Source organism: Prionailurus viverrinus, chromosome F1, assembly GCF_022837055.1.
Source record: "Prionailurus viverrinus isolate Anna chromosome F1, UM_Priviv_1.0, whole genome shotgun sequence".
NCBI lineage: Eukaryota > Metazoa > Chordata > Mammalia > Carnivora > Felidae > Prionailurus > Prionailurus viverrinus.
In genome coordinates this window covers 8,810,734-8,830,550 of record NC_062577.1, presented here as the reverse complement: position 1 = coordinate 8,830,550, position 19,817 = coordinate 8,810,734, and positions in this window count along the sequence as shown.

The window sequence follows — 19,817 nt, the reverse complement described above, 5'->3', positions numbered from 1 at the left end:
CGTTTGCAAGTTGGTTCTTCCAGCCCCCCATGACCGGTTCCAATTCCTGTACCAGGAGGTATAGACTGTGTTGAAGGAACAGAGAAACTTCAAACGGCTTTTAAACACAAAGTTCAAGTTTTGTTCTCATCTCTTTCCTGTCGAACCCAGGCCGACTAGACGGCCATCACCTCAAATATTGCTGGTCACGGTGGCAAAGGGAGAGAAAATATTTGAAGGTCTCACTGTGTTTACCACTTAGGGGTCAGAAATAGCCGCAGACCTATCCAACCACCCAGGGGTCTGGAAGTGCAGGGGGAAGGACTGGATATATTTCTCATCAGCACCACACCCACGTCTCAATGTGACCGGCATGGAAACTGATATTATTTCCATCGAATCTTCTACGTGTCGAGGCAAGGAGAAATCACTGTGGTATTAATTTTGCTGTGGGCCACAAACGTTCAACGCCTCAGCCGTCAGGTTGGTTTTGCTCAATAACTCAGAACTAGAGTCTGCTCATTTAAAGACATAAGATGGCTTCAGTTTCTTCTCCAAGAAAAACTAGGGGATCTGAGATCATTGGCTTTTTCCTGGGGGTATCCCTTAAGGATGAGGTTTTAAAGATCATGCTTGCGTAAAAGCAGACCGTGCTGGCCAGCAGACCAGGTTCAAGGCAGTTGTTGCCGTCAGAGATTACAATGGACAGGTCGGTCTGGGGGGTCAGTGCTCCAAGGAGGTAGCCACTGCCGTCCATGGGGCCATCATCCTGGCCACGCTCTCCATCATCCCCATGATGTGAAGCCACCCCCCGAGGCATCGTCCCAGCCTGTGCCCCAGAAGCTACTGATGACGGCCAGTATTGATGACTGCTATATGCCATGGCCAGGGGCTGCACTGCTGTCCTGGCAACTTGGCCACAGACACTTTTGGTGCCGTTTCCAAAACCTAAAGCCAGGGGGGACCCTGACCCCTGGAAAGAGACTGCATTCACGAAGTCTCCCTATCAGGAACTCACTCCCGTCTCGGAAAGACCTACACCAGGCCCCAGCTGCGGCCACCATTGGGTGTCATCTGAGAAAAAGAAAGCGACTCAAAGCCCGTTCAAATAAAGAAAGAAAGAAATTAGTAGCTTCAGCTGTGAGTTTTCTATTTGAACGCAGCTAGTGATCGTGTTACAAGTGAAAATAAATTGTGTAGCTAGTTTTTGTTTTTTGATGCCAAGAGTGCTTAACGTGCAGACAACACGACGGAGGCTAGGATTAAAAATTATGTGATGCACAACAACCATTATCTAATGCGTGAAGGTATGTGGGGCTGCAGAAGATGAGACACAAACCTTCACCCACCCAGCCAATCACACTAGAGGAACAGCGTGAGCAAAAAATAAAACTTTGTATTTAAAAGCCTTTGGAAGCCTTTTGTTACTTCAACAACACCTATACTTCCGAGCCGATCCAGAAATTGAAACTATTATTGGAGGCTGGAAGAATACTAACAGTGACAAGATATTTAATAAAAATGCTGCCAATAATAACTTAGAAGGCAAATGAGGTCCCTAATGAACTTCCGCGTTTGGGAGAAAATGCTATAAAAAGAACAGTGGCGGCATGTGTTTATTTCGCTGGCTGAATTTGACAAGGCACAAGAAAAAATAGAGAATATCCAGGAATTTGGCTATGTGTAGGGGTGGAAAAGGCGACATTTTATTATGCTAAGCAGTAAAAGGTAAAACTATTAAATTCAGCTTTGAGTAAAGCTTGGAATCAAGGGCGCGACCGTAAATAACACCCATTTGTGAAACCTCCAAATGTAATAAGACGTTTCAGAGCAGAGATCCATTTAATTTCAGGTTACCCAGGATATAGCTGCACTTGAGCAAAACAGTCGAGAGAGAAGAGATTAGACATGTGGTTTTCGGACCAAAGCCTGAGAAACTCACAAATAATTTGAAAGAAAGGCAGGAGACAAAGAAAGCATAAAAGTCACAAATGTCTGGGAAAGAACTATATAGGTGTGGCCATTGGCACAGAGAACTGAGAAGGAACAAACAGATAAGGATCTCAGTGAGTTTTTAAAGAGTTATATTGCCAAAGAAACTGTGAGCCTGGACCAAAAACGTTTGTGGCTATTCAAAATTCGACATGACGCTGGGATCCCGCCAGTCGAGGGCTGAGAAAGCTGTTCAGGTCTCAAGGGGGGCATGTTCTAAAATGGCATTTTAGGATTATGGGAAAAGAAGACTCTCCCCCAAAGGTAGACTTGGAGAAGATCCATGGAGAACATCGGGCGGGGGAACTATTCCAAGGGTCTGGGTTACTCAAGAAGCATTTCCCGCATCCAACACATCTGCCGGGTGAGCGTTCAAGGTTGCAACAGACCAGTGACTGGAGAGTCTCACATTCTTCTCGCTTCGGAATCGAAGTGTTTATTTCAGGCATCCTGTCTGTATTCCACGACCGTATATTAGACATGCGGCTCAGAGCATCCAGTGGGTTGTTGAATGGTGGCCACCTAGATCTGCCCACATTCCACTCAGCAGAACCTGGGAACATGACCTTATTTGGGAAAAAAAAGGGGGGGGGGATCTTTGCAGTTATAATTAAGAATCACTGCCAGTTTGTACTGAAGAGACAGGAAAAAATGAAAGGCGGCTGTGGGATTTCCAAAATTCCACAGTCAGGAAATTAGTTGATAGAGTTACTCAGCTGCAGACATGTGCTACCCACAAAAAAGGAAAGATGGCTGAGAGGGCAGAAAGAGCAGGGTCATAACAGGTGGCACAGAGACCAGCTGAGCCATAATGGACCCCAAGAGTGGCGTCTTGCCACAAAGGATTACTCTCGGACTTTGGAACCTACCAGAATTTTCCCTGCTAGGCTTAGAATTTGCTCGGGGCCAGTGACCTCTTAATTTTCTCCGATTTTTCCCTTTGAGAATGGGAATTTCTATCCTATGCCTATCACACCATGGTGTCTGGGAAGCAGACAACTTGTGTTCTAGTTTCACGAGTCCTTAAGTAGAGAGGAATTTTCCCCCAGGGTCAAGTATTTCAGAGTCTCATCCATATCAGATTTAAATGGTTCAGGTGATGGCAGTGGGGATTTTTTGAACTGATGACATTTGGATAAGATCGGGACTTAGAGCTGACGTTGTTAGGGGCTAAAAATTTTGAGGGTGTTGGGATAAGGGGCTACATTTATTTTGTTTGTGGATGAAAGTGAATTTGGGCCAGAGGAAAGACTATAGTGAGTTGCGATGTCCATATCTTAATCCCTCAGCCTATGCATGTGACCTTATTCCAGAAAAAGAGTCTCTGCAGGTGTAATTAAATTAAGGCTCTTGAAATGAGATCATCCTGGATCATCCAGGTGGGCCCTAAATCCAAGGACACACGGTGTCACACGCAGAGAGATGCACACACAGACAGCAGGGGGGAAGCCGTGTGAAGACAGCGGGAGAGAGACAAGCGGTGAAGCCATAAGCCATGGGACACTGCAGCTCCTAGAAACTGGACGAAGGAAGTCTCCCCCCTGAGCCTTTGGAGAGACCACAGCCCCCCTGCCACCTCGATTCCAAACCCCTGGTCTCCAGAATTGCGAGCGAATACAACTTCCATTGTTTTAAGCCACCAATTGTTGGTAATTTGTTACGGCAGCCACAGGACGTCATACGGGCCATCAACTTGCCTTTTAATTGAGTTCATAGAGCTGCACATGGCGATGAGTCACGTCCAGGTCTGACGTGGACCCCACTGAGCTTTACCCCCCAATAGAGGGGCTGCTTTGCATCGTCCAGAGCCCCTAGGCTTTCAGCCGGTGACTAAGTGGTTTCCAAATGGTTCGGTCCCATGATACAAATAGACGGTAGTATTTCATGTCTCAGCCCCGTGAGTGTTGCACAAGGCTGTAGAAAGGGTCCCGGCCACACGAGCTGGGAGCAGAAGCGACATCTGTCCTTTCAAATGTGGGACCCTCCTTCCCCGAATAATTGTGGTGGCTGCTTCCTCGGCCTGGATCCCAGATGAAGAGATAAGGAAGCGAGCTGCCAGCTCTGTCCCCGTGATGGAATGTGAGTCTCACCACAGGTTTTGTTTCGCTGTGGCTGCCGCGGCAACCTAACCATCCCTCCCGAGTGTCTTAAAGATCCAGAAATTCCCAGGAGCGCCTTTGAATCAAGACAAGCCAGAAAGTGTTTACTCTTTCTGAGGAACCTACCAGCCGGTGCGATGGAGAGCCGTGTCGAGCAGTGGCATTGATACCTGACGGGGCATGAGGATGACCCGCGGAGCTTGTGCCCCCCCCTCCCCCCCCACCTCACAGACCTACTGAACCAGAGTCTTTGGGCAAAAGAGGAATGGGCTCCGGCTGGGCATTGGCGTAGTTGAATGGGAGGCACAGGTGCTGTCGCGATGGCTTTGGTCAATACACAATGATGGAGACCAACTACTACCAAACGCTTTTGGTCACGGAAGTCCTTCAGATGGCATCCTACTAGAAGCTCAGGAGGTAAACAGTCAAGGTCGAGTGGAGGGGGAGCCCGGACCCCCAGCCGTGTGCTTCTCTTGCCACCAGCTGGAGCCCTGAGGGGAGGGACCCTCAAGAGACCATAGAGAGGGTAGTTCTCAGACGTGACTAACAGAATATGATAAACACAGTTGGGGTAAAGGGCGGTGTCTGGGGAATTTGGAAGAAAGTCGACGCGCGCAGGGCTGGATCAAGGGAGGCTTTATGGAGGAAGAGGCATTTAAGACAAACTTTGAAAGACTGGAAGGGAGTCAGCAGGTAACAACAGTAGGGTGATGAGTGGGTGACGGGCAGAAATAAGTCTCCTCCTCATGACCCTTCGGTTAAGGAATCCCGTAACTATTCATAAGCCGCTAGCCTCGAGCTCCACAAGAGCAGATTTATCTGCTTTGTTCACTATTGTATTCCCAGCATCTGTAAGAGCAGAAGGGGTGTTCAGTAAATATTCATTAAGTAAAATAAAATGCCGTAAAATACCACTTTTAGTGGCATGCCTCCCCAACCCCCCAGAAGCTGGAAGAGGCTAGGAAAGATGCCCTCTAGAGCCCCTTAAGGGAGCACGGACCTGCCAGCGTCTTTCCTTTTGGCATAACATTACTGAGTCAGACTTCAGACTGGCCTCAAGAACTGTGGCCATAAACTTCCACGTATGTTTCAAGCCACTAGGTATGTGGTCATGTGTTACAGCACCACCAAGAAACGAATTCAAAGCCCAAGGAGGTTAAGCAACTTGGCTCGGGACTCCCAGCTAAACAGGAGTATAGACAGAGATCAAGTGCATATACCTTTGTGGTGCTCTTTCTACTACAACATTTAGACTGGGGCCGGGGCGGGGGGGGGGTGGCTTTTTATTAGAAACTCAAGGGCTAGAGGTGGAAGCTGGGGTGAGAGGGGATAGGGATGAACACATTAGAAATGATCTTTCCAGCACTTCTCAGCAATCTGGCATAAACCTTTGGCGGCTGTTAGGACCCCAGTTTCACAGTAGAAAAGCAAGTTTCTAGGGCACTGAACTGGCATCCGCTTCTCCAGCCAAAAACATGAGTCAGCCCACGATGGTGAGCATCGCTGGCCAAGATCTGATGAGCCAGCTGTTTGTCTTGTCCTTTTCTCTGCTCCAAGCTTGCGAGTGGATCAGCATATTTTTCAACAGAAGAGATTCTGGAGTTTGGCATGCAAAAGTCTATAGAGATTAATGGCCCTCTTAGGCTGGGATCTAATTAATTGACTAAAATGATGAATGTGGCGAAGAGCTGCAGTCTGCTGTTGCAGGGCTCGCTAGGCACCCCCCGCCCCCGCATCAAGGTAATCTTCATCAATTCGTTGACTCCCCAGCCAGTGGAAAGCATGTTTGCCCTTGGTCTTTCCAATTCACAAGCATAGTAGGACACATTCCATTAAAAAGCTCAGAGTCGAAGAGCCTCTGATTAGAATTCCGAGCTTCTTATCCCCAGAGGAGTCTGAGGAAATGGGAAATCATCAGCCTGGCTCAGGAGTTAACATGGTGCATACCAATGAAGGAACAGCTAGAATCGCCAAGTTCCCAGACCGCCATGTGTCCCTACACGCAGGGCTCGGTCACCTCAAGTGACTCTCGGAGGGCAAAAGAGTAGTGCGCTGAGGGTCAGGGGACCTGGGGTCAGTCCCGACTCTCCCAAAAGTGGCTCGGCGAGTCACTTGACATGTCTGGACTTCAACGTTTTGTACTTATAAAATGGTAAAATTAGGGTCTTTAAAGGTCTTCCCAGGGAGCCCTCATGCACTGTTGGGAATGTAAATGGGTTCAGCCTCTGTGGAAAACGGCATGGAGGTTCCTCAAAACATTAAAAATAGAAATGCCACATGATCCAGTAATCCCACTCCTAGGTATATACCCAAAGGAAATGAACGCAGGATATTGAAAAGATTTCTGTACTCCCACGTTTATTGTCACATTACTCACGATAACCAAGATATGGAAACAACCTAAGTGCCCATCAACGGAAAAATGGATAAAGATTTGGTACACACACACACACACACACACACAGAAATATTATTCAACCATGAGAAAGAAGGAAATCCTGCCATTTGGGTTGATATGCATGGACCTTGAGGGCATTATGCTAAGTGAAATAAGTCACAGAGAGACAAATACTGCAGAGTATCAGTCACACGTGGAATCTAAAAAATAAAAAGCCAGACTCACAGAAACAGGGTTAGGAAAGTGGTTGCCAGGGGCCAGAGGGAGGGGAAATAGGAGGTGGTATAAACTTTCAGCCATAAGACGAATGAGGTCTGTACACCGGAAGCTAATAGAACATCGCATGTCAACAACACTTCAATAATAAATTTTTTTTGAGGATGAATAACGACCGAGGATCTCAGGTAAAACAAACTAGAGTTGATAATGCTGAGACTTGACATCTGTTAAGGGACTAGAACGTAAATGTTCTCACCAAAAGAGAAACGCATAGGTGAGGTGATAGACGGATTAATTAACTACATGGCGGGGGGGAGGGGATCCCCTTCACAGTGGAACACGTGTATCAAATCACCACAATGTAGAGTAGAAATATCTTGCCATTTCATTTGTCAATGACGCCTCAATAAAGCTGAATTTTAAAAAAAAATGGAAAACAAAAGTTCTTCCTGGCTCCACCAACTGGCGTTCTACATTCCAGGTAACTGGCATAACTGGGACCTAGACATCTGAACAGATCCCACAACCGTGCCCCTTGACTACCTCCTTCCGGCACAACGGGCACGAGGGAGACAAGGGACTGGGGACTCTACTGCGTGTGACTGGAGTGCGTTGACACAGCGCTCTCTCCTTTGAAGGTATTTCTGAATCTCCTGAGCACGTACTCATTTGTTACTTCCCAGCAGAGCGTGGCTGCCGTCTCCATCACCAATTGGTGGGTGTTAGAAGTACCCATCTGCTCTGCGGGAGGACAGGAGCCACACCAGGGTCAAGTGACAGCCTGAGGATCTACACAGATACCAAGGATTACCATCAAGAAGGCCTTGTTCTCCTCACGCGATAAAATGTTCCCTCCCCAGGTAGTGTAAGGAAATTCTCAACAACATGCAGTTGGGAAGAGTGAAAACATATACAGAAGAAAGTATACAATCCCGTGCGACTGATAGGCAAAGGGAAACCTGTATTCAAATTCCAAATGTTCATTTTGCTAAGTCAACAAATGAACCCTGGTTTGCAAGGGGAGGTGGTCTAGATACTTAGGGGCAGTGGAGGACATTCTTGATTCGAACCCCAGCTCTTCCGTGTGCCAGGAATGACAGTGGGCGAGTTAATTTTCTCAGACTCAGGGTCTTTATAAGATGGAGATAAAAGCCGAAGCGGTAGTCAAGCAAAGAAAGGATTGCGAAGGTGACGGTGCCCTTGCCTGATGTCCGCAGCACACCCCGCGAGGTGACGATCAAGGTCCTCTGGGAGAAGGGGTGGCTGGGTGCTTGAGGAGACACCCGAGCGTTCAAAATGTTGTTTGGGAGAACTCATATCAACCCCCCGAAATGAGTTCGTTCGTTTGCCCCAAGAAAGCTCCCCTGGGAACACAAAAGACTCGCTAGACAGGACTCAGCAGGGCACAGTTCTAGAAAATTATTAACATTCTCCCCCCGCAGAGAAAGAGACAGAGCAAGTTTTGGCAACCAAATGTACGGGTATAGAATACGGGTCTTCTAGGTGCTTCAGGAATGGGGCTTTGCTGAGCGATCGGAGTAAAACGACAATAATACTACAGATCAATCACATTATCGTGCGCGTACTCTTCGCCAGAGAGCATAGTGTGGACAGGGTCCAGAACATGCAAGTTTTAGGCATCCAGAAAATGGGACTAAGAGTGTCAATGACAGGACAGTTTAGGTTCATCATTATTACCGTCCTAATGCGCAAAAGTCATTCAAACCTTAAAAATGGGGTTTGGTTAGCTGTTCGCACGGGTTTAAAATGTGCCTTAAATTTCCCTGCCTCAAAACCACTCTTCCCTGGGTCTCGTCCATCTCTGTGAATGGGGTCACTGTTTCCCTCTCTGCCACTCTGCCCTCCTGCCTCCACATCCAACCCAGGCCTATCACCCCCCCCACGTCTGAAATAGCTTCTCAAGGTACCACTTACCTTCGATCTCCTAGCGTAGGGATTGGCAGACTCTTGCCACAAGGGCCGGCCAAGGTCCCCGGACTATAGTCGGCCTCGCCCAGTCCTGTCCTTCAGCCTGTCTCATCTTTATCATTTGTACGCCCTCCATAGTCATCTCCCTGATTTGAATTAACTCCCCTGTGGCCCATTCTTACGGTAGGAAGAGTAACCTTTTTGAAACAAAAATCAGATCATCTTGCTTAGGACCCTGCAGTGGCTTCCTGTTATAACTAGAACCAAGCAGACTCCTGGCCTCAGAAGCACGTCATGACCCGGAGTGCCTCATGAACCATGTCAAGAACCGTGAGATCACGACCTGAGCCAAAATCCAGAGTCGGACGCTTAACCAACTGAGCCACCCAGGTGCTTTTTAAAAGTATGCAGCCTTTGCCTCCTTTGCCTTATTTTGCCTTTCGAACACAAGATCTTTGTGGACTTTTCATGTGGTACTGACCCGGGACACATCTGCCTTTTAACCGGAGCCTTCACTTAACTGGGCTAAAGAAAAGTAAATAAACAAACCACACGCTGGGGGAATTTTAGGGACCACCAAAAGAGGGCAGAGGAGGGAGATTTTATAAAAAGCACAAGTACTGAAGTCAGGCCTGGCTCTAAATCCTGCCTCCGCCATTTGTTAGTTGAATGACCTTGGGGAAGTTACTTAACTCTGAGTTTGGGGTCACTAACCTGTACAGGAAAGACAGTAATTCCTGCTTCAGGGATTTGGGAAACGATGAAATGAAAAAATATGTGTTAAACTCCTGGCCCCACGCCCAGCGCCTAGGAGGAACAGCGAAATTCGGTTGTCTTTGCCATGATTCTTCTATTCTGGAGGGAAAAGAGCCCAAAAAAGAGTGTCATTCAAGGACCTTTGAGTTCAAGGCGGATGAGGGGGGACGTCAGCCCTGGACGGATGCCCAGGGTGGGAACACGCAGCTAGGTCAGGGGAAATGCCCAAGGAGGACCTGAGGTCTGAGGAACAGCAGGAAACACTCCTGGTTTCTCTGACGTCCACCCATTTGTGGTGTCACAAGCGACATTTCTACCTTCGCCAGGACAAGGCGGGAGAGCTCTTGCCCCACCTCCAAAGCCAACATCTACTGACCTACACCTCTCTCTGGAGCCAGAGACGTTTTCAAACTCCAGGTCTCATTCAGGCACAAACTACCTAAAAGTTGGGGACAGGGAACGGGTGCGTAAGAGGCTTGGTCTGAGTCCATAATAGGGCAAAGGAAGTAATGAAATCTGGACGGGCCTTACAGGTGCATAAAGTGTGTTCATGGCTGGCAACGGGTCCGCCAGGGTCCGCGGGGCCCTCACCACACGGAGGGTGGCACACTTACTCGATCTGGCTCACCAGGGAACCTGGCACATGGCCAAATAACAGCTTCTCTTTAAGAACCAAGGACAGAGGACCGCTGGTCGTGCGCTGGAGACGAGGAGTATCTGGTCTGAGCCAAGTGAGCGGCCACCCTCGGGGACCTCAGCTCGGCTTTTCCATCTAGGAGACACGTCACAGGTTGGTTCAAGCCATGAGCAAAACCGCTCCTTGCAGGACATTTGGGTGTTTAGGGTCAGCAACCTCAAGTGAGGTTCTCGTAACAGGTTCCCCTCTTTGCACAGAGCACAGAGCTAAGAAAACAAGCTTATGGAATGAATCGTCCCAGTTAGCGACTTGGGAAAAGGGACCCGAGTAATGGTTTCCAAAACGTCTGCTTTTAACTGCCTTAATGAGGAAATGAAAAAAAGACTTTCCTAGGAGAAATTGCCTTTCCTTCATCATACAGGATCCCTGTTTTCATGTTAAAATAAGACTCTACAATGAGGGGGGGGGCATAAACCTGCTTTTTGGGATGTCTATGAAACAGGTAAAACCAGTATCCTACCAAGACCTCTGGGCTCCAGCCAGGCAGCCTCAATGTTATGACCTTGTCCTCTCCTCTGCCAAGATCAGAGGTGGCCGAAGCATCCTACTTTTAAAAGCATTCTCCTAGCCATTCACAGACATCGAAATCTTATTTCCTCTTAAATCTTTAAACCGCTGTTTCTGAAATTCTTCAAAGGTGCGCAGGCGAGAAAGAACAATGAATTTGTTTCTTCCACTCGCGGGTGTCGATCAGGTAACGATTCATGCTCGTGATATAAAAGTCAAACAATGCAAAACTAAGTCTCCTTCACACCCCAGTTTCCCACTTGTCCATATTCTTCCTCTAAGAAACCTAGTATTACCCGTTTCTTCTTTTTGTGTATCCTTCAAGAGGGCTTACGGGTACAAAAGCATTCTTTAAAAATGCAAATGGTACTGTAGTGTAGACACTCTTCTGCATTTTGCTTTTTTTTTTTTCGTTTACTAATCTTTCTTGGAGATAACTTCATGTCAATAGCTGGTTGACTTTATTCTTTTTTTTTTTTAATTTTTTTTTTCAACGTTTATTTATTTTTGAGACAGAGAGAGACAGAGCATGAACGGGGGAGGGCCAGAGAGAGGGAGACACAGAATCTGAAACAGGCTCCAGGCTCTGAGCTATCAGCCCAGAGCCTGACGCGGGGCTCGAACTCACGGACCGCGAGATCGTGACCTGGCTGAAGTCGGACGCTTAACCGACTGCGCCACCCAGGCACCCCGACTTTATTCTTTTTTAATGAATGGATTGTTATATGAGGTGTACCTGTTTTATATATGTATATGTATATGTATATACATATGTATATGTATATATGTGTGTGTATATATATATATATATATATATATATAACAGGATATGGATTATGGTACATCCATATATATATATTGTTTATATATATAGTTATATATACATATATAACAGGATATGGATTATAGTATATAATTGGTATATATATGGTATATATATACATATGTGGATGTACCATAATTTAACTAGTACGCTATTGATGAACATTTAAGTTATTTCTAGCATTTTGCTATTATAAACAGTGTGGCCACCTGTCTGTTGGAACAGGTCTAATTTTGAGCAAAGATGAACTCCGTCAGGCTCTCAGCCCTCAAATTTTGGGTCAGTTGCCTGTCTCCACAGCATGTGCCAGAAAGGGCATTGGAAACACAACAATTAAGCTGCCCACTCCCTACACACACGCACATACACACACATACACACACAAATAATAATAGTAATAATAATGACAATAATGATAATAATGAAGGGGGTGAGAATCATAGTGAAGGGGATGAGACGGGTGATGGTGGTGATGGTTTCATGGGTATATACTTATTTCCAAATGCATCTTTCAATACGTGAACCTTCTCACGTGTCCCTCATACCTCCACAAAGTGGTTAAAAAAAGGAAGTGCTAAAGACACTCCGGCCAAATGTGTATGCTCCTTACAAAGATGGCCGCAATAATCCCGCCCATCCCTGTACGCACACTTCTTCACAATGGCCTTTCCATTCCTCACATCCTAAGGGACAGTCCGTTTCTCCGTGCCTTCTCTCTGACCTCGCCTTGTGATTGTTTTCTACAATAGAAAGTAGCAAACCTGACACCGTGAAAGTTCCAGGTCCCAGCCTGTTGCCAGTGCTGTTCAGTTAAGCGTCCGACTTGGGCTCAGGTCACGATCTCCCCATTCACGAGTTCCAGCCCCGCGTCGGGCTCTGTGATGACAGCTCAGCTCCTGGAGTCTGCTTCAGATTCTGTGTCTCCCTCTCTCTCTGCCCCTCCCCCACTCGTGCTGTCTCTCTCTCTCTCTCTCTCTCTCTCTCTCTCTCAAATATAAATAAAACTATTTTTTTTAAATGCAGATCCCTGGTCCTGAATTAAAATCCTCAGGATGGGGGCGCCTGGGTGGCACAGTCGGTTAAGCGTCCGACTTCAGCCAGGTCACGATCTCGCGGTCCAAGAGTTCGAGCCCCGCGTCAGGCTCTGGGCTGATGGCTCAGAGCCTGGAGCCTGTTTCTGATTCTGTGTCTCCCTCTCTCTCTGCCCCTCCCCCGTTCATGCTCTGTCTCTCTCTGTCCCAAAAATAAATAAACGTTGAAAAAAAAATTTAAAAAAAAATCCCCAGGATGGGCTAGGAATGAACACTTCTGCAGGCTCCCCCAGATGGCTCCTTTTCAATGTAATATTGGATGCAGAACTTACATGCTACCTTTATGTCTTACATGAGGTTGTGAAGCAGACTAAGAAACCCCGATAAACCCACAACCACCTTAAGGACTAGAAGTTACCAACACCTTGGTATCTACCTAAACGCACCTTCCCTGTCCCCTTCCACTGTCTCTCGAACTAAAAATGGCAACAACATTCTGAATTGGGAGTTTCGCAGGTGTGTGTGAAATAGCGTTTCGCTATCATAAACAGTGTTGTCACTTGTTGTCACAAAGGGCTCAGCCAATCCTACGGGGGCTCTGGAGCTGGAGGGCCTTTCAGAGCTGCCCCAAGTTGGGGCCAGAGGTCAAGACCTTCGTTCCCCAATCCACCCCTCAAGATTGTCACTCTGTACCAAACACCTGGGTGAGAGGAGTCATTTTTGAGGACAAAAAGAGCATAATCCATTTGGCATTTCAGGAACTAAACTCAGTTGCGGGTTGACTTCCACTCTCCATCAGTCATGGCGGGGTCGGGCGGAATTGGCCGAAGTCACCCCATGCTGTGTGTCTATGCCATATCTGTCACCAACACACAGAGCAAAAATACAAGGCCTTCAGCAAAGTTGCCGTTGGTTGATTCCGAGCTACACCAATCTATTGTGCATCTTCCCCCATCAACTTCCGGAGGGTCCATAGCAAAGAAACGTTAACACTGCCGAGAGTTTCCGTGTCTCCCTCTCTCTCTGCCCCTCCCCCCTCACACTTTGTCTCTGTTTCTCAAAAATAAATAAATGTAGGGGCGCCTGGGTGGCTCAGTCGGTTCAGCATCCAACTTCGGCTCAGGTCATGTTCTTTCTCATGGTTCGTGAGTTCGAGCCCCACATCGGGCTCTGTGCCTGCTTGAAATTCTCTCTCTCTTCCTCTCTCTCTACCCATCCCCACCCTCTCCCTCTCTTTCAAAATAAAGAAGTAAACTTTTAAAAACTGGTTCAGATAAATGTCAGGTGACTGGTAATAATCAAAAGCTGATTAAATATTGACTGTCTATAATCCAAGCTGGAGCGTTTGCTCACATTGGGGGTTTTCTAAAAGCTGATCGATAAAAACAGGCTTGGGGTTTTCGTGTGTGGTGACAAGCAACGTCGGGACATACTCTGATCACAGATATGCCAGGCACAGTCTGGCTTTCATTGATCTACATTGTACCAAATGCTTAGCCTGAAAACACCCCTAGGCAAAAATTAAGGCCTCCGTACAAAAGAAAAGAGGAAGAACATTTTAGAAGCATCTGAGCTTAGGGGAGAGAGAGGGAATAGGTAAGACGAAGCTCTTTGGTCTTCCGAACGCTTTCTTTCCGCAACCCCACTTATAAAGAGTGACAGACCACCATGGGACGTTTTTTTCTTCCTTCGTCTACCATTTTCCCAATATTCGCGTGGTTTCTGTACGTCATTTTCTCCTGTATTTTTTTCTCCTTCCCCCATTTTCTCCTAATTAGAGAACAAAAATGAATTCCCTTTTTAACAAAACACCACGCAATAGAATGAACTGAGAAGAGTGCTCTACCCAGGAGCCCGGAAGACCCCTTTATCTACTTGCCTCTTGGACCTGCCCCAACCCTTGATTCTTGTCATAGAGCATTTGATTCTATTTCCCGTTGCTCCTTCTGCACATTGAGCCAGTTAGGCATTTCTTTGCTAAGTCACTAGAGGATACAACCGAAGAAAATACAATCAATACAGCCAAGTTTCGGAAGTAGACTCCTTTCATAAGTGGCAAAGTGGTTGCTGGCTTGCCACATTCCAGCAATACAAGGGCAGCTGCATTTCAAGAACTCTGCTGAATTATTTCCTGTTCCCGGCTTGTTGCCCTCGTGACCGCTGGAATCCATTCGTTTACCCTCCAAACAGGGCAGTCATCTACCGGGACAGCTTCGATTTCACAAGGGCCACTCAGACCCTTTCACCTTCAGTGACACCTGTCGTGGTTTCCACACAGCAGTCGCCTGCTCAGACTCTCCCATTCAGCTTCCGTCTCTGCTCCAAGAAACACACCTACTGGACAGTCGAACGACTGCCAGTGACGATCAACACTCTCCAGTAACAAAGTGATGAGAACTGTCCTGGAACAGTTTACGGTCTGTGCAAAACAACATGTCTGTCTGTGAAGACTCGGGAAATTCTTCTTAATCTTGCACGCACACACACACACACACACACACACACAACAAGGAAATCATTATCGTAGCAAATGTCTACCCGTTACAGCCTCACAACCCAATCGTACTAACCACTCATTGGACACTTGTGGCTCTACCTTACAAGCTTGCCCAAGGTGGCCCACTTAAGTGTTGGGGTAAGCTGGGGTTTGAACCTAGATCTCTTTGACTCTAAAGGCCAGGCTCTTAACTACCACAGGCTTTCTCTATTTATTTGCCAATAATTAGTACACGAGAGAATGGAAATGAAGGGCCTTGCACAATGACGGGCACTCTTCTGCTCGCCTGAATCATATAACAACTCTAATATGTGGCACCCAGAGGTAAGAAGAGAAACCTGAAGCCCCAAACGCTGTAGGAAGAATTAGAAATAAGGTGGTCACTTGGTTTAGCGCAAGGACACTCATTTGTGGGGGGTTTTTCCATCCTTAAGCCAAGAGTACATTTAGCTTAGCTTTATATCAGAGCTTAATTAAGGAATACAGTAAAGGAAACAGATGTTCCTCATTATTGGTTGAGTATTATTCCTTCCCAATGAGTACATAAGTAGCTTATCTACAAGGCCAGGCTTAATCAGATTACTAGTGATAATAATTATAATGATTAACTTTATTAAGCATATATCATGAGCCGACTACTGTCTGAGACATTTTACATACTGTATCTAACTTACCCTTTAAGAAAAACCCTGTGAGGTCAGTTGTATTATCCCTATTTTACGTACGTAAACATTAGTTAGGACTCTACGAAGGCAAGTGTCTTGGCCAAGATCACAAGACAAGCAGACAGCGAGCGTAGAACCAGAACCCAGACGTGCCTGACTCCAAGGCCTTTGCTTTTTGTGCGTTGTCCACTTGACGCATTTATTTACAGGTATCTCTGTGAGCACCTACTGAGCGCCATACATTAGACGAGGCTGCATGGATACCATTCTGAACAATACAATCTGTATTGCACTGGATGCCCGCCCTCGTGGATTCTTCAATCCGTTACAAAACCAATATGACAAAGACTTCGGTACGCTGAGTGACACAAAAGAGGCGGATGGAGTGTTATGGGCACGTAATTATCACAGAAATATCTAACCTAGTTTGGAGAGTCAATGACCACTGTACCGTGAAAGAAACATCTGGCGCGAAGAAGGAGTAAGAGACAGCCAGCCAAAGGAGAAGAAAAGAATGTTAGTGGCAGAAGTGACAACATGTTTGGAGTCCTGGAAGCAAAATGATAGGGCTCCTTGGAGGAACCACGAGGTCCGATAACACTTGAGCACAGAGCTGCTCTATCACGGGCACTGGCCAGGAGAAGTTGCTCTCGGGGAGCCAAGGATGAGAACAAGTCAACGCGAGGGCCAAGTCCACACGAGCACGTAAACCACCTTACGGGTCCTGGGCTTCATGCTAAGCACATGAGGAAGCACGGAAAGGGTTTAGGGAAAGAGCAGAGATACGCACAGAAGAAGGGCAAGATTGGACACAGGGAGCTACAGTCTGCCTTAGATATTGTACAAAGTCACAGAAGAAGAGAAGACTTCTTTTTTTCTCACGGCGCTTGGCGTCGCAAGATGCCTATAACAACACGTAACGCTTCCTGAGAACCACGTGTCATTCATCCACCTGGAGGTATTTATCGTCACCTACTTTGTGCCTGGCACTGTTCCAAGGACTGAGGAAGCAGCGGTGGACGAAAATGCACAAAAAGTGCCTGTCGTCATGGAACCTTCCTTTGAGGCTGGGAGCAACAGACACTGAGGACTTTACAGGTATTAACTAGCTGAACCTCACCCCAGCCCTACGATGTGGGCCATCAGATTCTTTAACCTCACAAAGATACAGGGGCCGAGTGGTCAAAGACAGCCCAAGATTTGCCCGCAGGTCTGTCTCGTTCTAGAGCCAGTGCTTTGCTGGGGGATAAATGTGAGACAAGGACAAGAACTTGGGGAAGGAAGCCTAAGGCATGGTCCCTAAAGGGACTTTGGAAGGGGGTCACTTGGGGTCCCACAAATGCTGGATCCACGAGCTTTCATTTCAACCTTGCAAAAGATGCTTTGAAAGCTCCCCATGATCTTTTGTTTTGCTTTGCAAGCCATGATCGCCCTTTTCCTTATAATATTTCTTTCCATCAGTAGATTCCGTCCTCTGCCTGACACAGAAACGAGCTGTGCCCTCGGGAGACAGCATACTGATGGATCAGTTGGGTGGCCGACAGGGGGTCGATGACCACAGCCACCTATTGATTTTCCTTTCACCCTGTTCTCCCTTCTCTTCACCGGGTCTTTAATGAAGGAAATTTTGCTTTGCTTTAAAATTGAGAACCGAATCCCCTGATCGCTCTTCCTTCACTGTCACGCTCCTGAGCTCCTTAGCGATCACTACCTCTCAGGAAGTAGGCTCAAGAAGGCATCTTAGCATTGGTTTCTGGAAGAACGTGTTTGGGGACACTTCCCTCAAACTCCTGGTAAGGACAGTGGCAGCGAATGTTAGAATCAAATGACCGTTTAGTCCATTAATAGGCACAACCTGGTGTGGACGATGTTCCCCCTCCGTTCTTCGGGTCCCTCCCTCCCCCCATCTTTTGCCCAGCTGAAGCAGTGTGGAGTCCCCAACTTTGTTCCGGCCCTTTAACCATGTCACGGGGTACCTGGGAGAGCTTTTCGATATCAGGTGAGTAAAAACCACTTCTTGGTCTGTCTCTGAGGAAATGCGGGGGGGGGGGGGGGGGGATAAAAGGATGGGCAATTTGCTCATTGGAGTCCAATCAGGCAAGGGTTAATTCTAATTTATGCCTGAGCCACATTATAAACTCCCCAAAGATGCCACTCCCGCTGTGTGAGAGTTGCGCATGGTTCCCTGTGTCAGGAACAAACTGCCCCCCAATCTCATCCGAGTTCCAATCCCCTTGCCAGCTGTCACCCATTTATCTGTCAGCTCTCAGCCCCAGACTTCCCTGAGCCCTGGCAGGTGGTGCTCGCCTGCCCTTGACTCTTACAGGGTCAGACTCCTTTCCTCCATGACACTTTGCTCTCCCCATGTTTATGCACCTGCTGTGAGATCCTTTCATTAATTCGTTAATTCCACCAGACCATGACAGCAGGAGGGATCTGCCCCCAGCACAGCGCTTGACGATACAGGAGCTCAAAAATACTTGTTGAATAAATGAATGAAACCAGACTGTCAAAATGGGAGTTTATTTAAAAAAAAAAAAAAAAGGCATGGGGCGCCTGGGTGGCTCAGTCGGTTAAGCGGCCGACTGCGGCTCAGGTCATGATCTCGCGGTCCGTGGGTTCGAGCCCCGCGTCGGGCTCTGTGCTGACAGCTCAGAGCCTGGAGCCTGTTTCAGATTCTGTGTCTCCCTCTCTCTGACCCTCCCCCATTCATGCTCTGTCTCTCTCTGTCTCAAAAATAAATAAACATCAAAAAAAATTTTTTTTAAAAAGGCTTTAATTGGTCATAGGAAATGGACTGAACTGTATGGGTCAGGGACAAAGGGAGGTCTGCCATGAGAGCTGAGGTCAAAGAGGTAAGGGCTGGCCTTGAACATGGTCAGACTTTTTCACATTCCCAGGGCGTCTCTTAGGGTATCCTCTCAGTTAATGGAAATCAGGCTCTCTGCTGTTGCCCCTGCAGAGGTAAAACTTATTCTTCCAACCTCTGGGAAGAACCAATTTGATCCATTAATTCATGCATCAATAGGTATTTAGCAATCTAAGTCCCGTAAGGGATTATAGAGGAAGTGTTAATATGAACATGGCCTTGCTCTCGAGGAGCTCACATTACCATATATGGGCTTTACATCCAAGTTTGTTTGCTTTGTCACTGGTTGGTCGCCAAGTGCTCAATTCATAGGGAATACAAACGGGAAACTTTCATTGAACCTTCTTACCCAACTAAGTAGTGGGTCCCTCCCTTATCAGAATCAGGGCTTAATCGCTTACCTTGCTGAATTTTGTGGCTATTAGAATGACCTCGGCTTAGCATTTCCCTATGTTGTGAACATTCCCTATGTTACGTCATTCCCCACGTTATGAACTTTCATGCAAACCTTCCTGCTAAATTAGTCAAGTGAATTTCCCATGTCTCCTCACTTTCACCCCAAATGCTTACATTCATCACTAACTTCCTTCTTTTCCAATTCCACTCAGCACTCAACCCTTTTCAGTTTCACTCTAGATTCTGCTACTATTCACAACCCCTTCCCTTGAAGTTCCAGTGGCCTGACCATATTCATTTTTTTCCTTCAGTTTGTAGGAAAAGACTGAGGGGGAAAAAATGGATATAAATATAAAGGCTAAATGGGTCAAAGATGGGGCTGAGGTTTAGGATATTTTAGAAAACTCCTAGCTAAGTGGAGATGACAATGGGAGCAAAAACAGGTCAGGAAGAAACAAGGGCAGGTCCTGAGGAGGTGTCTGCATGACCAGCTGGGGACAGACCCATACTTATGACCAACACATACGGGTGTGCAGGTTGGTCAAACTGAATTGCAGAACAGGGAGAAAAGCATCCTTCCAAGCCCTCAAATTCTATGGTTCTTGTAACTCCTCTGTGTCTGGAGAATATTATAGAAGTCAAGATAGGATGAGATCCCACTACTCTGGTAGCTATTCGTCATTCCACATACTTACAAATACAAAAAGAACTATATATACCCTTGAATTTTCCCTCTTTATGGAAAGTGGACACAGGAACTCCTTGGCCCGTGTTTCCCAAAGCGTGTTCCATGATACGTCCCCATTTAGCAAGCCTCATGAGGGCTGTTGTGAGAACTCAATTAGATTATACATGTTCTAGGAGGTAGCATCCCTCAAAAACCGGATATTAAAACCAGGCACGTCCAAAGAGGAGAAAAATGTGGTGAAGTAGGAGGATCCTAGGCTCACCTCCTTCTGC